The 14,453-nt window shown below is 46.5% G+C and overlaps 1 protein-coding gene across 2 annotated transcripts in view; it reads right to left on the bottom strand.

The window, feature by feature from the left end:
* Positions 1 to 14,453, bottom strand: part of HPCAL1 (hippocalcin like 1) — a 158,792-nt gene that overhangs the window by 41,065 nt on the left and 103,274 nt on the right. For both annotated transcript variants that reach the window (XM_029072478.2, XM_029072489.2), the window contains exon 3: positions 6,413 to 6,491. The gene's annotated coding sequence lies outside the window, so the exon portion shown is untranslated. The remainder of the gene's footprint in view (positions 1 to 6,412; positions 6,492 to 14,453) is intronic.

Raw genomic sequence — 14,453 nt, 5'->3', positions numbered from 1 at the left:
CCAGCCTGGGTCACAGATATGTCCTCGCTGAATCGTGGGGCCAGCCTGGAGGTTGCTTTTGCCCTCTGCCCCAGTGCCACTGGGAGCAAGTGTCCCCTTTCCAGTCCCGAGCCACCCCCCTTCTAGCCCAGCGTGTAGCCTGCCCGTCATGTGGCCTGCCCACTGTGGTCTTCAGCAAGTAGCAGTGGCTCTGTGGGTTGGCTGACTGAGTTAGAAGAGCTGTGGATGGCAGTAGGGCACCAGGCAGGGAGCCTGGTGCAAGACAGGTGGGGAGATAATAGTAATAATAATTATGGTATTTGTTAAGTGCTTACCATCTCCTCCCCTATGCTCTCTCTCTCCCTCAAGGCTCCTATCTCCTCCTGCCTTCAGGACATCTCCACCTGGATGTTTGCCCACCAGCTAAAACTCAACATGTCCAAGCCTGAGCTCCTTATCTTCCCTCCCAAATCCTGTCCTCTCCCGAACTTTCCCATCACTGTGGACGGCACTACCATCCTTCTCATCCCACAAGACCGCAACCTTGGGGTCACCCTTGACACTGCTCTCTCATTCATCCCACACATCCAATCTGTCACCAAAACCTGCCGGTTTCACCTTCACAACATCGCCAAGATCTGCTCTTTCTTCTCCATCCAAACTACTACCTTGTTGGTACAATCTCTCATCATATCCCGACTGGATTACTGCATCAGCATCCTTTCTGATCTCCCATCCTCCTGTCTCTCCCTGCTTCAGTGTATACTTCATTCTGCTGCCTGGATTATCTTTCTACGGAAACTCTCTGGGCATGTCACTCCCCTCCCCCAAAATCTCCAGTGGTTGCCTATCAACCTTCGCATGAAGCAAAAACTCCTCACTATTGGCTTCAAAGCTCTCCACCACCTTGCACCCTCCTACCTCACCTCCCTTCTCTCCTTCTACAGCCCAGCCCGCACACGCCATTCCTCTGCCGCTGACCTCACTGTGCCCCATCCTCGCCTGTCCCGCCGTCGACTCCTGGCCTACATCCTACCTCTGGGCCTGGAATGCCCTCCCTCCTCATATCTGCCAAACTAGCTCTCTTCTCCCCTTGAAAGCCTTACTGAGAGCTCACCTCCTCCAGGAGGCCTTCCCAGACTGAGTCCCCCTTTTCCTCTGCTCCTCCTCCCCTCCCCATCGCCCCTACTCCCTCCCTCTGCTCTACCCCCTTCCCCGCCCCACAGCACTTGTGTATATTTGTACATATTTATTATTCTATTTTACTAATGATGTGTATATATCTATAATTCTATTTCTCTATTTTGATGCTATTGATGCCTCTCTACTTGTTTTGTTGTCTGCCTCCCCTTTCTAGATTGTGAGATTGTTGTTGGGTAGGGATTTCTCTATCTGTTGCCGAACTGTACTTTCTAAGCACTTAGTACAGTGCTCTGCACACAATAAGCACTCAATAAATATGACTGACTGAATGAATACCTAGCACTGTTCTAAGCGCTGGGGTAAATACAAGGTAATCAGGTTGTCCCACGTGGAGCTCACAGTCTAATCCCCATTTAACAGGTGAAGTAACTGAAGCACAGAGAGGTTAAGTGGCTCGCCCAAGGTCACACAGCAGACAAGTGGCAAATTCAGGATTAGAACCCATATCCTCTGACTCCCAAACCCGTGCTCTTTCCACTCAGCCACGCTGCTTCTCTAAGTTATAGGCTAAGATATTCTATAAACCAAAGAAGAAACCAAGGCCCCCGATCCACATTCAGTCTCTGGCCTGGCCAAGAGCCCAGTGAGGATCATGGGAACCCTACTGGTCGCTGAACCGGGCCAGGGGATGCCCTGCATTTTTGGCCGATGGCATCCGGGCACAGGGGAGGCACCAGGCAGGACAAGGGTACAATGATCTCAGATGGCTTGGCCCCACAGCATGGTAACCATGAGCTGTGGAGGAGGAGGAGGGTGGTTGGAGAGGAGAATGAGGAAGGGGAAGAGAAAGAGGAGGGTGATATGGTAACGAGGCAGTAGGCAGGGTTACCTAATTCACTGGGTAGATTCATCGGTAGCGTACAAAGCTTTACACTAAGGAGAGTGATGATGATGATGGGAGCATCCTGTCAAAAATAAGGGATGAGGCTCTGTCCGGCCGAAGACGTTAGGACCCAAAACCTGTGCGAAGGAATTGATTACCAAGAAATCTATAATCTCCCCACTATATATCTCTCACTGCCACTTCAGCCCCCACAGGCCACCTAAGCACTGTAGCACTTGAATACGGATCTCACAGAGCCTAATTTACTCCCTTCTGCAATTTAAGTGTCTGCCTCCCCGACCTGCAGTGTTTAGAGTACCAGAATTGCTCATATCGATGCCCTGCCCCAAATTCATCCCCACACTCCAAACTACGTTGTCTACACCCAGTGTCTCCTTCAATTCTTTCTTTGACCCCCTCCAATCTAGCTTCTGCCCCCTTCACTCCACAGAAACTTTTCTTTAATGGCATTTGTTATGGACTTACTATGTGCCAGGCGTTGTAATAATAATAATAATAATAATGTTGGTATTTGTTAAGCGCTAACTATGTGCAGAGCACTGTTCTAAGTGCTGCGGGAGATACAGGGTCATCAGGTTGTCCCACGTGAGGGTCACAGTTAATCCCCATTTTACAGATGAGGTAACTGAGGTACAGAGAAGTGACTTGCCCATAGTCACATGGCTGACAAGTGGCAGAGCAGGGAGTTGAACCCATGACCTCTGACTCCGAAGCCCAAGCTCTTTCCACTGAGCCATGTTGCTTCCCCTGTATCAAACACAGAGGTAGATACAGCTAATCAGGTTTGACACCATGTCCCACATGGGGCTCACAGTATTAGTCCTCATTTTACAGATATCTGCGGCACAGAGAAATTGAGTGACTTGCCCAAGGTCACACAGCAGACAAGTGGCAGAGCTGTTATTATAACCCAGGTCCTTACCTCTCAAAGGTCACCAATGATCTCCTCCTTGCCGAATCCAACAGCCTCTACTCCATTCTACTCTTCCTCGACCTTTTGGTTGCCTTCGACACTGTAGACCACACCTTTCTTCTGGAAACGTTATCCAACCTTGGCTTCACTGGCACTGTCTTCTCCTGATTCTCCTTCTTGCTCTCTGCTCGCTTATTTTCAGTTTCTTTCACAGGTGGCTCCTCTGCCTCCCACCCTCTGTGGGGGGTCCCTCAAGGTTCAGTTCTGGGTCCCTTTATCTACACCTGTTCCCTTGGAGAGCTCATTCGCTCCCATGACTTCAACTACCATCTCTCTTTGGGTGATTGTCAAGTCTACATCTCCATCCCTGATCTCTCCCCTTCTCTGCAGTCTTGCATTTCCTACTGCCTTCAGGACATCTGTACTTGGTTGTTCTTCCAATAGCTCAAATTTATAACTTCCTATATTCCCACTCAAACTTGTCCTGCCCATCACTTTCCCATCACTGTAGAGAGCACCACCAGCCTCCCTGTCTCACAAACCCATAACCTTGGCATTGTCCTTGACTCATCTCTCTCATTCAACTCACATATTCAATGTCACCAAATCCTGAGGGTTCAATCTTCACATCATTGCTAAAATCCATCCTTTCCTCTCCATCCAAACCGCTACCATGTTAACCCAAGTACTTATCCTATTCTGTCTTGATTACTGCATCAGCCTCCTTGTTGACCTCCCTGCCTCCTGTCTCTTCCCACTCTGGTCCATACTTCACTCTGATGCCCAGATCATTTTTCTACAGAAATGTTCAGTCTGTGTTTCTCCACTCCTCAAGAATCTCCAGTGGTTGCCCATCCACCTCCATCAAACAGAAACTCCTTACTTTAAGGCACTCAATCACCTTGCCCCTTCCTACCCTACCTCCCTGATTTTCTACTACAACCCAGCCCACACACATTGCTCCTCTTTGCCAAACTACTCACTGTATCTTGATCTCGTCCACCTTGCCGCCAACCTCTTGCCCACATCCTGCCTCTGGCCTGGAACGCCTTCCCTCCTTCATATTCAACAGGCTTTATCTCTTTCAACCTTCAAAGCCTTTCTGAAGGCACACCTCCTTCAAAAGTCTTTCCCCATCTAAGCCCACAACAGCCCTCTTCTTCCTCTCCCTTCTGCATCACCCTTCCACTTGAATTTGCACACTTATTCACTCCTCCTTCAGTCCCACAGCACCTATGTACATATCCATAAGTTATTTATTTATAGTAATGTCTGTTTCCCCCTCCAGACTGTCAGTTCCGGTGGGCAGGAAATGCGTCTACCAACTCTGATACGCTGTATTTTCCCAAGGTGTTAGTACAGTGTTCTGCACACAGCAAACACTTAGTAAATACTGTTGATTGAACAACTGATGCTTAGAGAACAGATGAAAAGGGGGGGATGGGTGGTGAGGAAGTGGAGGGGGTGTAGAACTTGAGGCAAAATCTTGAATTCATAGCGGTAAAATTTATAGAAAAGGTCATAGTGTCTAATGTAGAGGGACGCACTCTGCGGCATGTGGAAATGCATTTTAAACTGGCTAAAAAAGAAACCCAAACCAAGCATGACCTCCCTCACAAGACTTCAGCAAGTGTCAACTTAGAATTGCTTTCCTTTGTGCCTCCTGCACTTGTAATGGGTCTGTACACTGAGACACAGGAAAGACAAGTGTTTCAGATAGCTGATGCCTGAGATGAGAAAAGGCTGGTCTCAAACATTGTCATTTAGTAGCAGTGACCAAGGAATTAGGGGTGGAATACCGGGATTGTCTATCCCCTCCTGGTGCAGATTCAGCATTTTAGATTCGAACGTTGAAATGATCTCCCAACTCACACTTAGTAGCAGTGACTGAGGTATTAGGGATGGAAAAGCTGGATTGCCTAACCCCTCCTGGCTCAGTATTTTAGAGTTTAATGTGGAGATGATCTCCCTTCCCCTATCCCAACCTATTCCCCCCTTGTCCTAATTCGTTCTGTGGCTCTTAGTGATGGATTCAACGATGGACTCACCCACTGGTCCTCTCTAAATATATCGCTGGATACAGCCAGCCACGGTTTCAGGGGGCCTATCTGCTGGGGGTCCAGGGAAGGCTTTTTTAAGGGACTGAGGCTGCAGGATGGAATCATCACTGATTGACTTTGTGTTTAAAAGGAAGTTAACACATGGGCTTGGCCCAACCAATTGTGCCTGGTTGCTGAGGAGGATGCTGTCGCCGTGTCGTTTCCACTGTCAGACTTCCGGCTTTTAACAGGATGTATGCATTAAAGGATGTAAGGGGGTGGCTCAGCCTAGATAACCAGCAGATATGCTTGAACGTAACATAATGGGCTCCGAGGTGAACAGTCTCGACTCGGTAGTGGCGAGGTAGGTCAGCAGGTGAATGGTTTAGCCAAGACTCATGCTTCTCCTTTCTGCTGCTGCCCACCTTCTAATCATTTAATAATACTCAAGCGCTTACTCTGTACCAAGCACTCTTCCAAGCCCTGGGGTAGACACAGGTTAATCAGGTTGGACACAGTCCCTGCCCCACATACTAAAGTAGAGGGAGTAGGACTGAATCCCCATTTTACACAAGGGGAAGCTGAGGCACAGAGAAGAGAAGTGAAGTGGCTTGTCCAATGTCAGGGAGCAGACATGTGGAGGAGCAGGGATTAAAATCCAGGTCCTCTGACTCCCAGGACTGTGCTCTTTCCATTATGCCATGCTGCTTCCCTGTTTCATTTCATTTTTTGTTAAGTCTCTTTGGGGAGGGGATGGAAGAAGAGCAAAGCAGGTGGGAACTCTAAATAGTCCATGTGAGGTTTGGAGATGGTGGAGATAATAATGTTGGTATTTGTTAAGCGCTTACTATGTGCCGAGCACTGTTCTAAGCGCTGGGGTAGATAGTTGCCTGCCTCCCTCTAGACTGTAAGCTCATTGTGGGAAGGTAACGTGCCTACCAACTCTGGTGTACTGTACTCTCCCAAGCACTGAGTATAATGCTCTGAACACAGCAAGGACTCAACAAATACCATAGATTGACATAATTTATGATCTACTCTGGGAGATGGACTCATAGAAAGTATTTACAAATAGTGTTATAGAAGCAAGTGGAAAAACAAGGATATGACAGGTATTATCACATGTATATGAGGATGAAATAGTTGGCATATACAAATAAATACACCTATTTTCATGCTCTCAATTAAGACAGGAACCATGTCCGATTACCAGGTGTGAATTCTTTCCTAGTGCTCTGCACTCAGTAAGTGTCTCTATCTGTTGCTGAACTGTACATTCCAAGCGTGTAGAACAGTGCTCTGCACATAGTAAGCGCTCATAAATATGATTGAATGAATGAATGAAGTGCTGATAAACTCTCCTACGACTACTCTGTGTTAATGACAAAGCCTTTAGTGCCAAACCGATCTTTAGCAGAGTGGAATAAAACTTACCCAAGGCCACCAAGATTTAGTGCCGCTTGTGGAATTGGAACACCTGAAGGTTGTCCTCCTTGATCACTGCACCATGCCCCTAGAAGACACAATACAGATGGGTATTTCCAAATCCATGTTGGTCCTCAGATGTATTTTTTTTTTGAAATAAACCAAGCAGGTCACATCGCTTCTGTCACTTAGGAAAATGAAATCAATGCAAAATCTTTATATAGTAATTTGTTCTGAGCACATACCCTCTGGCAGGCTCTACCGAGAGGTAGTTCTTGTCAGAAAGCACCCCTGACATTTTTAAAGACAGCGACATAATGATGAAGTCAGGATAAGACCGGCCACAATACAGCGAATTCAAGTTTGAAATCACTGATTTTAAGTACAAAGTATTTTTATCGGTACCGATCATCGGGACAGAGAGTTAAAGTGGAGTAGGGCACACTGAATGGGGAGCAGGGCAAGGCTGGCCATTCTGATGAGGCCAGATGTTGCCTGCAAGGGAAATGGAGGGCAAAGCAAGGAACTTCAAGCTGCCTTGGGTGCGGGACTGTGGCTCAGTCCCACAACCTGTGGAAGACACAGGGGATGCTATCAGCTCCCCAGGCCGGGTTAGAGCTCGAGTCCTGCTAGCCAAAAGATCTGGAGCAGCAGGTGAGGCAGGATCAGGGGCCAACTTTCCCCGGGTCCCCAAGCCAGAGCAGGGCCCCGGCCCGGAAACAGCCAGGCTCACTGAGGGACCCAGTGGGGCCGCTGGTGGCCGGTGGGCCGCCTGGTACGATAGCCATTCTGGACCTGGAGCCTGGGGAGGGGGCTGATTCCACTCTAGGGCTAAATTTGCTCCTTGGCACACACTCCAGTAAGGGGAAGCTCAGCCCCTGAGCAGCAGCGGAGCCTAAAGGAAAAAAGGTATCCACTTTGGAATAATTCAAACCGGAACGGGTGCACTGAAATTTCTTCTTTGAGCAGCTTGCCCTTCCGTTTCAGTCCACCTTACTTCCACCCCTTCGACACAAGCGTTGGATGGCTTATTCCTGAAATAAGTGCCAGGTAATTAATTATCAAATGCACTTCCGGATGGAAAGAGGGAAAAAAAAATGACCGTCCCACTGTATTCCAGGCAGTATATACATCTAATGTCTAGAGATAGGAAGATGATGAATTAGGTCCGCAGACTGCCATAGCAGAACACATGTGACCAACAGCCATGACACTCTCACGCATGGCCCACCCATCTCGATTAAGAAGTCCTCTCATTTCCGCTCCTCAATAAAGAGGTTGGCAAAGGATAAAGCCTTTTAAATTTTCCACGAAAGGAATTGTAATTTCAATATTGGCTATGGTCTGCAATTCTGTCAAGGTTAACATTGTAAAAATAAATATGGGCTATTTAAGAATTCTATTCCAGAAGACGGATGATGCAAAATATCCCATCAATCAATGGTACTGAAGGATTACTCTGTGCTGAGCATGGTACCACAGACCACTGTAAAGTACACACAGTTCCTGTCCTCAAGGAGTCTGTAGTTTAGTGGGGGAGACAGATATTCAAAATAAATTAAGGCAGAGGGAAGCAACCGAGTATAAATGGTGGTATTTGTTAAGCGCTTACTATGTGCAAAGCACAGTTCTAAGCGCTGGAGGATACGAGGAGATCAGGTTGTCCCACGTGGGGCTCACAGTTTTAATCCCCATTTTACAGATGAGGTAACTGAGGCCCAGAGAAGTTAAGTGACTTGCCCAAAGTCACACAGCTGGCAAGCAGCAGAGCTGGGATTCGAACCCATGAACTATGACTCCCAAGCCCGGGCTCTTTCCACTGTGCCACGCTGCTTCTCTATGTACAAAAGTGTTGTGGAGAAGGGGGGATGGGGAGAAAATACAAACTCAAATGCATAGGAGATGCTAAGGAAGAGAAAACCAGGTCAAGAGATGAGAGATTAATTAGGGACAGACAACTGCCATAGAGCAGCTCAGGGGTTGCAAATGACTGCTGGAGACAAGAGACATGGGCGATGTGACCACTCATCTGGCAACCCTGAAGTCCTGATTATCCAAAATGACCATTCGGTCAAGCCCGGCTTTCGGTCAGGGTGGAGTCATGCTGCTGCTGCTGCTGGTCAAGCAGCCACTTCAAAGCCTTAAAGAATACTGATAATAATGGTATTTGTTAAGCGCTTACTATGTGCAGAGCACTGTTCTAAGCGCTGGGGTAGATACAGGGTAATCAGATTGCCCCATGTGGGGCTCACATTTTTTAATCCCCATTTTTACAGATGAGGTAACTGAGGCACAGAGAAGTTAAGTGAATTGCCCAAGGTCACACAGCAGACAAGTGGTGGAGCCGGGATTAGAAACCACGCCCTCTGACTCCCAAGCCCGGGCTCTTTCCACTAAGCCACGCTGCTTCTCAGAGAAGGCACATCTCCTCCAAGGAGCCTTCCCTTGACAGCCCTCCTCTCCTCTTCTCCCACTCACTTCCGCGTCACCCTGACTTGCTCCCTTCATTCACCCCCTCCCAGCCCCAAGGCACTTATCTATATATCCGCAATTTATTTATTTATGTATATTAATGTCTGTCTCCCCCTCTAGACTGTGAGCTCTTTGTGGGCAGGGAATGTGTCTGTTTATTGTTATATCGTACTCGCCTAAGGCACAGTGCTCTGCACACAGTAAGCATTCAATAAATACGACTGAATGAATGAATGAAGGTGGCTAACTGGAGGAGTGGAGGAGACTCCACCAGCTCTCCACTTCCTCCTCCGCGGCCGCACGGTCAGTTCCATGTGCCATTTCTTGGAAATTTTCAGCACAACCACAACTGAATGCAGGGTGGGCAGGCCAGGAATTTGAAGGACATACTGCCAGCAGTTGCAGGCATGACAGAAGCTACAGCTTAAACAAAGAAGGGGCATCGCTGTCAAGCGCTGCGGAAGGTCACTGAGAGTGGGTGAAAGGCAGCCTTCATCATCATCACCAGTATTTACTGAGATCCTACTAATTAAGGTGTCTGATAAGAGCTTGCTATGTGCTAAGCACTGTACTAACCACCGGGAAAGACATAAGCAGCACGGTGTAGTGGATAGAGCACGGGCCTGGGAGTTGGAAGGTCAGGGGTTCTAATCCTGGCTCTGCCACTTGTCTGTTGTGTGACCTTGGGCAAGTCACTTAACTTTTCTGGGCCTCAGTTACCTCATCTGTAAAATGGGGAGTGACACTGGGATGTGAGCCCCACGTGGGACAGGGACTGCGGCCAACCCTATTTGCTTGTATCCGCCGCAGTGTTTAAGATAGTGCCTAGCACATAGTAAGAGCTTAACAAATACCATAAATATTATTATTATAAAAGATAATCAAGTTGGACACCATCTGTGTCCCACTTGGGGCTCACAGTCTAACTAGGAGGGAATAGGATTTAATTCCCATTTTTCTTACAGATGAGGTAACTGAAGCCCAAAGAAGTTCAGTGTCTTGCCCAAAGTTACAACAGGCAAGTGGCAGTGCCGGGATTAGAACCCAGGTCCTCTTTCACAGGCTCATGCTCATTCCACTAGGCCATACTGTTCCCCTGCTGTCATCAGAGCACTGTACTAGAAATAAAAATGGAGGAAACTGATCCCTGCTCTCCAGGAGTTTACACTCTAATGAAGGAGACATGCAGAGCCAGATAGGATACAAGAGATATATCTGGCAGAAACAAAACCAGGCAAAAAATGAATAATGAATATGTACTTGTATCTACCTATAACACTTATGTACATGAGTAGATTGTTACTACTGACTTTAATATTGGTTCCATTTAACCCTTTCACTCCTCCTGTTTCAACCATTTATACCAGTTTTCTTCCCAAATAAGGAAATTTGTATATGCCTGTTATCTCCACTAGATTGCACACTCTTTGAGGGTGGGGATTGTTATCTTTTACTTCCATTGTACTGTCTCGCAAGTGCTTAGTACAGTGCTCTAGCACGCACTAGTGAAAAGTGCATGGGCCTGGGAGTTAGAGGACCTGGGTTCTAATTCTGACTCCGCTACTTCTCTTCTGTGTGACCTTGGGCCAGTCACTTAACTTCTCTGTGCCTCCGTTACCTCATCGGCAAAATGGGGATTAAGATTGTGAGTCCCATGTGGGACATGGAATGTGTCCAACCTGAGTAGCTTGTACCTACCCCAGCGCTTAGTACAGTGTCTACCACATAGTAAGCACTCAACAAATACCATTTAAAAAAATATGCCCTGCTACACTCCATACTCAGAACACATGGTCACCTTAGACAAGGTGGAAAAAAGCAACCTTTCACAATAAACCTTCTTTCAAAAACACATTACAACTGAATCATACACATTCTTCCACTCGGGACTGGGATTTATAGGATTATGAATATTGAAAAAAGGCTGTGTTTAAAACCATAGCCCGTTAAGTGGCATTCCTTTAAATGGGTCTCTGTGCATCCTATAGCTATTCAATTCCAGTGTTGCTTTAGTGAAAACAGAGTATGTACATTTGGGACATCTAAGAATCAACAGCGTTTTAGCATTTTGGGTGTGCATAATGTACCTCCCCTCTCCTCAGAAATCTCCAGTGGTTGCTGATCCAACCCCACATCAAACAGAAATTCTTAACCACTATCTTTAAACCCCTAAAAGAGCTCTCCTCTCCTACCTTAACTCATTGATTCCCTACTACAACCCAACCCACACACTTCCCTCCTCTAACACCAGTCTAACTGTCTGTACCTTGATCTTGTCTACCTCATCGCCGACCTCTTGCCCATATCCTGTCTCTGGTCTGGAGCTCCCTCCTCCTTCATATCTGGCAGACCACCAATCTCCCTCCCTTCAAAACCCTCATAAAATCACATCTCCTCCAAGAGACCTTCTCTGAGTCAGCTCTCATTTCCCCTACCTGCCCTCCCCTGAGCATTCCTTAAGCACTTGATATTTACCCCACTCTCAACCCCCAAAACATGTATGCATATATCCTTACACTAGGTCATTTCCTCTCTCTATAATTTATTTTACTGTCTCACTCCCCCTTTACACTGTAAAGTCCTTGTAAGGAGGGATCATATCTTCCCACTCAAGGAACATGTCTACCAACTCCTTTATAGTGTATTTTCCAAATCGCTTAGTACAGTGCTCTGCACAGAGTAAGCACTCCATAAATATGACTGAAGCAGAAGCAGCATTGTCTAGTGGATAGAGTCTGGGTCTGGAAGTCAGAAAGACCTGTGTTCTTGTCCGTTATTGACCCTGGGCAAGTGACTTCACTTCTCTGTGCCTCAGTTATCTCTCTAAAAATAGGGATTAAGACTGTTAACCCCATCTGGGACAAGGACTATGTCCAACCTGATTAAGTTGTATCTACTCCAGTGCTTAGTACAGTGCCTGGCACATAGTAAGCATTTAACAAATACCATAAAAAACCCAAAAAAACTGATTGACAACAAAAGGGGAAATGAGAGTGACCTTTTAGGTTAAAATGTCACTATGTCAAATGTGCCTGATCACAACTGCCCACCTTTTAGAGCTCTTCTGCCCGTAAAGCAGTCAGTAACCCCATCATGGAGTTAACATTACCATACAGTGAAACCACTCGCATTAAGTAACAGGGTGGATAAACTCTCACTCTGACTAAAATGACCTTTCTTACAAGAATAAGTTGGGTCACTGTGTTACTTGTACTATTTAAGTACGGCAAAACACACACAACAACCCCTGGAAGCTGGGGGCAACTTCCACTTGTTGAGAAAGTTTGACCAATTCAGTTCTCCTTTGCTATTTGAGGTCAGACCAGCACAAATTGCAAATTACCTTCAGGCTGCATCCCCAAACCACAGGGGCTCCCAAGGAGTCAGCTTTCTGTGGCATATAAAGATTACAGTTGTTCCTTTAGACCGTAATCAAGTCGCAGAAGTCATTATCCAGAAATCATTATTATGAGTTATGTCTGTTGGCTTCCTATTTCCGTCTAGTAATTTTCTTGCAAATTGCTGCTACTTTCCCACTTGGAACGCAAGACGGGAAAGACATAAGACACACGAGTATGATTCCACCACCCCTTATAACTCAGCCATACAACTTACTGCTCAGACCCTTGCCATTTCCTCATACTGTTTGTCATTTCAATGAACAACAAAGTCTTTGGTAATCAGTTCAGCAAGTTCAACTCTTCATCCCTAAGCTTACAGCGTGCCTTCCAAAGAACTGGTGTCAAGACCAGAGAGCCACCTTAGATTCCTCTAGACTGTAAGCTCATTATTGACAGGAACATGTCTTCCATCTGTTGTATTGAACTGTCCCAGAAGCGTAGTAGAGTGCTCTGCACACAGAAAGTGCTCAATAAATACCATCAACGATAATACGTCCTATGCCCAAGTAGTTTCCCCAAAGGGTTTCAGAGGAAGGATCCTGGGGTGGTCCTGGCTCTGTTCTGTCCCCTCTGGATACTAGCACTTGGGTGGTTGCATTTTTCCTGTAATTAAAATGGACCAAAGGACATTTCCAGGTGTTTCCTTTGTATTTGTATTTGGTGCCTCAATCCAAAAGATGATGACCAGCCAGTTTCTGGGCTCTTATGCCAGCAGCTCAAACTCTTTGGGCAGCTATGACTTGGGAGTTCCATCCACATGGGTGATAACTTCATAGCCAAGAGACTGGGGTGGACAGGAATCTGGTGTCGTCCATAACAGGGGCACTTGTGTGTATATATGTACATATTTATAATTCTATTTATTTTATTAATGATGTGTATGTATCTATAATTCCATTTATTTATATTAATGCTTTTGATGCCCGTTGACTTGTTTTGATGTCTGTCTTCTCCCTTCTAGACTGTGAGCCCATTGTGGGCAGGGACTGTCTCTGTTGCTGAATTGTACTTTCCAAGCGCTTAGTACGGTGCTCTGCACACAGTAATACTCTATAAATACGATTGAACGAATGAACCAGACCCACAGGGCCCATTGGGTGGCAGAAAGGGAGGTGGACAGAGTTGTCCACAGCTTGAAACTGGGCTTCTACAAGGGGTACTGAATATGCCCTGTACATGTCAGTTGGGGTATAGTGTTTTTTCAGGTCTTGTCTGCCACCCTGGAAAATGTGAGATGGGCTGCTGAAAACACTGTGAGCAACTACAAAATTGTTTTGTGGGCTGCTCGAGAAATTCAATTAGGCCACGTGTCACCTTGCCCTATCCTACCTCACCTTGTTGCTCTCCGACTACAATCCAGCCCACATATTTCGCTCCTCTGACGCTAACCTTCTCACTGTACCTGGAGCTCATCTAATTTGCCGCTGAGCACTTGCCTACATCCTGTCTCTGGCCTGGAATGCCTTCCCTCCTCATATTCGACAATGACTCTCCCCTCCTTCAAAGTCTTATTGAAGGCACACCTCTTCCAAGAAGCCTTCCCTAAGCCCTCCTTTCCTGTTCTCCCACTTCCTTCTGCATCACCCCATCTGCTCCTTTTATTCATCCCCGGTACCAGTCCCACAGCACTTACGTACATATCTGTAATTTATTTATATTAATATCTGTCTCCCCCTGTAGACTGTCAGCTACGCGGAATGTGTCTATCGTTGAATTGTACTGTCCCAAGCACTTAGAACAGTATTCTGCACACGGTAAGTGCTCGATTAATACGCCTGCCTGTCCAGTCCAGTAGGAGTCTTATGCTTCATGCCTGGTCATCTCTGGCTGCCCTCAGAGGGGATGTATTCTATTCTGTATTCCTTTTCTTGGTTTCTTTCAGAATGTCCCCATCGACTATTTTCAAAAATCCACATGGATACGCTCTTAGAACAAGGACTGAAGATAAAAATCCTTAAGGAACCACCTTTTTAAGGACCATACTATACTGTCTCTCCTGAAATTGACACTACATGTCTCATGCCACTTTTCACTTTAATGGAACACTTCCCTTTGGCAAACTCCTATTCAGGACTCTTGTAGTCCAAGGCCTGTGCCTTAGTTGGGAAGTCCTAGCCTGCAATTCTGGCCAACCATCTAGTAAGAGGCAAGCTAAAATATTGACCTTTTAAATGACA

The sequence above is a fragment of the Ornithorhynchus anatinus genome, chromosome 1, assembly GCF_004115215.2.
Source record: "Ornithorhynchus anatinus isolate Pmale09 chromosome 1, mOrnAna1.pri.v4, whole genome shotgun sequence".
In the NCBI taxonomy this organism is placed as follows: Eukaryota; Metazoa; Chordata; class Mammalia; order Monotremata; family Ornithorhynchidae; genus Ornithorhynchus; species Ornithorhynchus anatinus.
The sequence above is the reverse complement of the archived record's forward strand: the minus strand, read 5'-3'. Positions and strand labels throughout refer to the sequence as shown.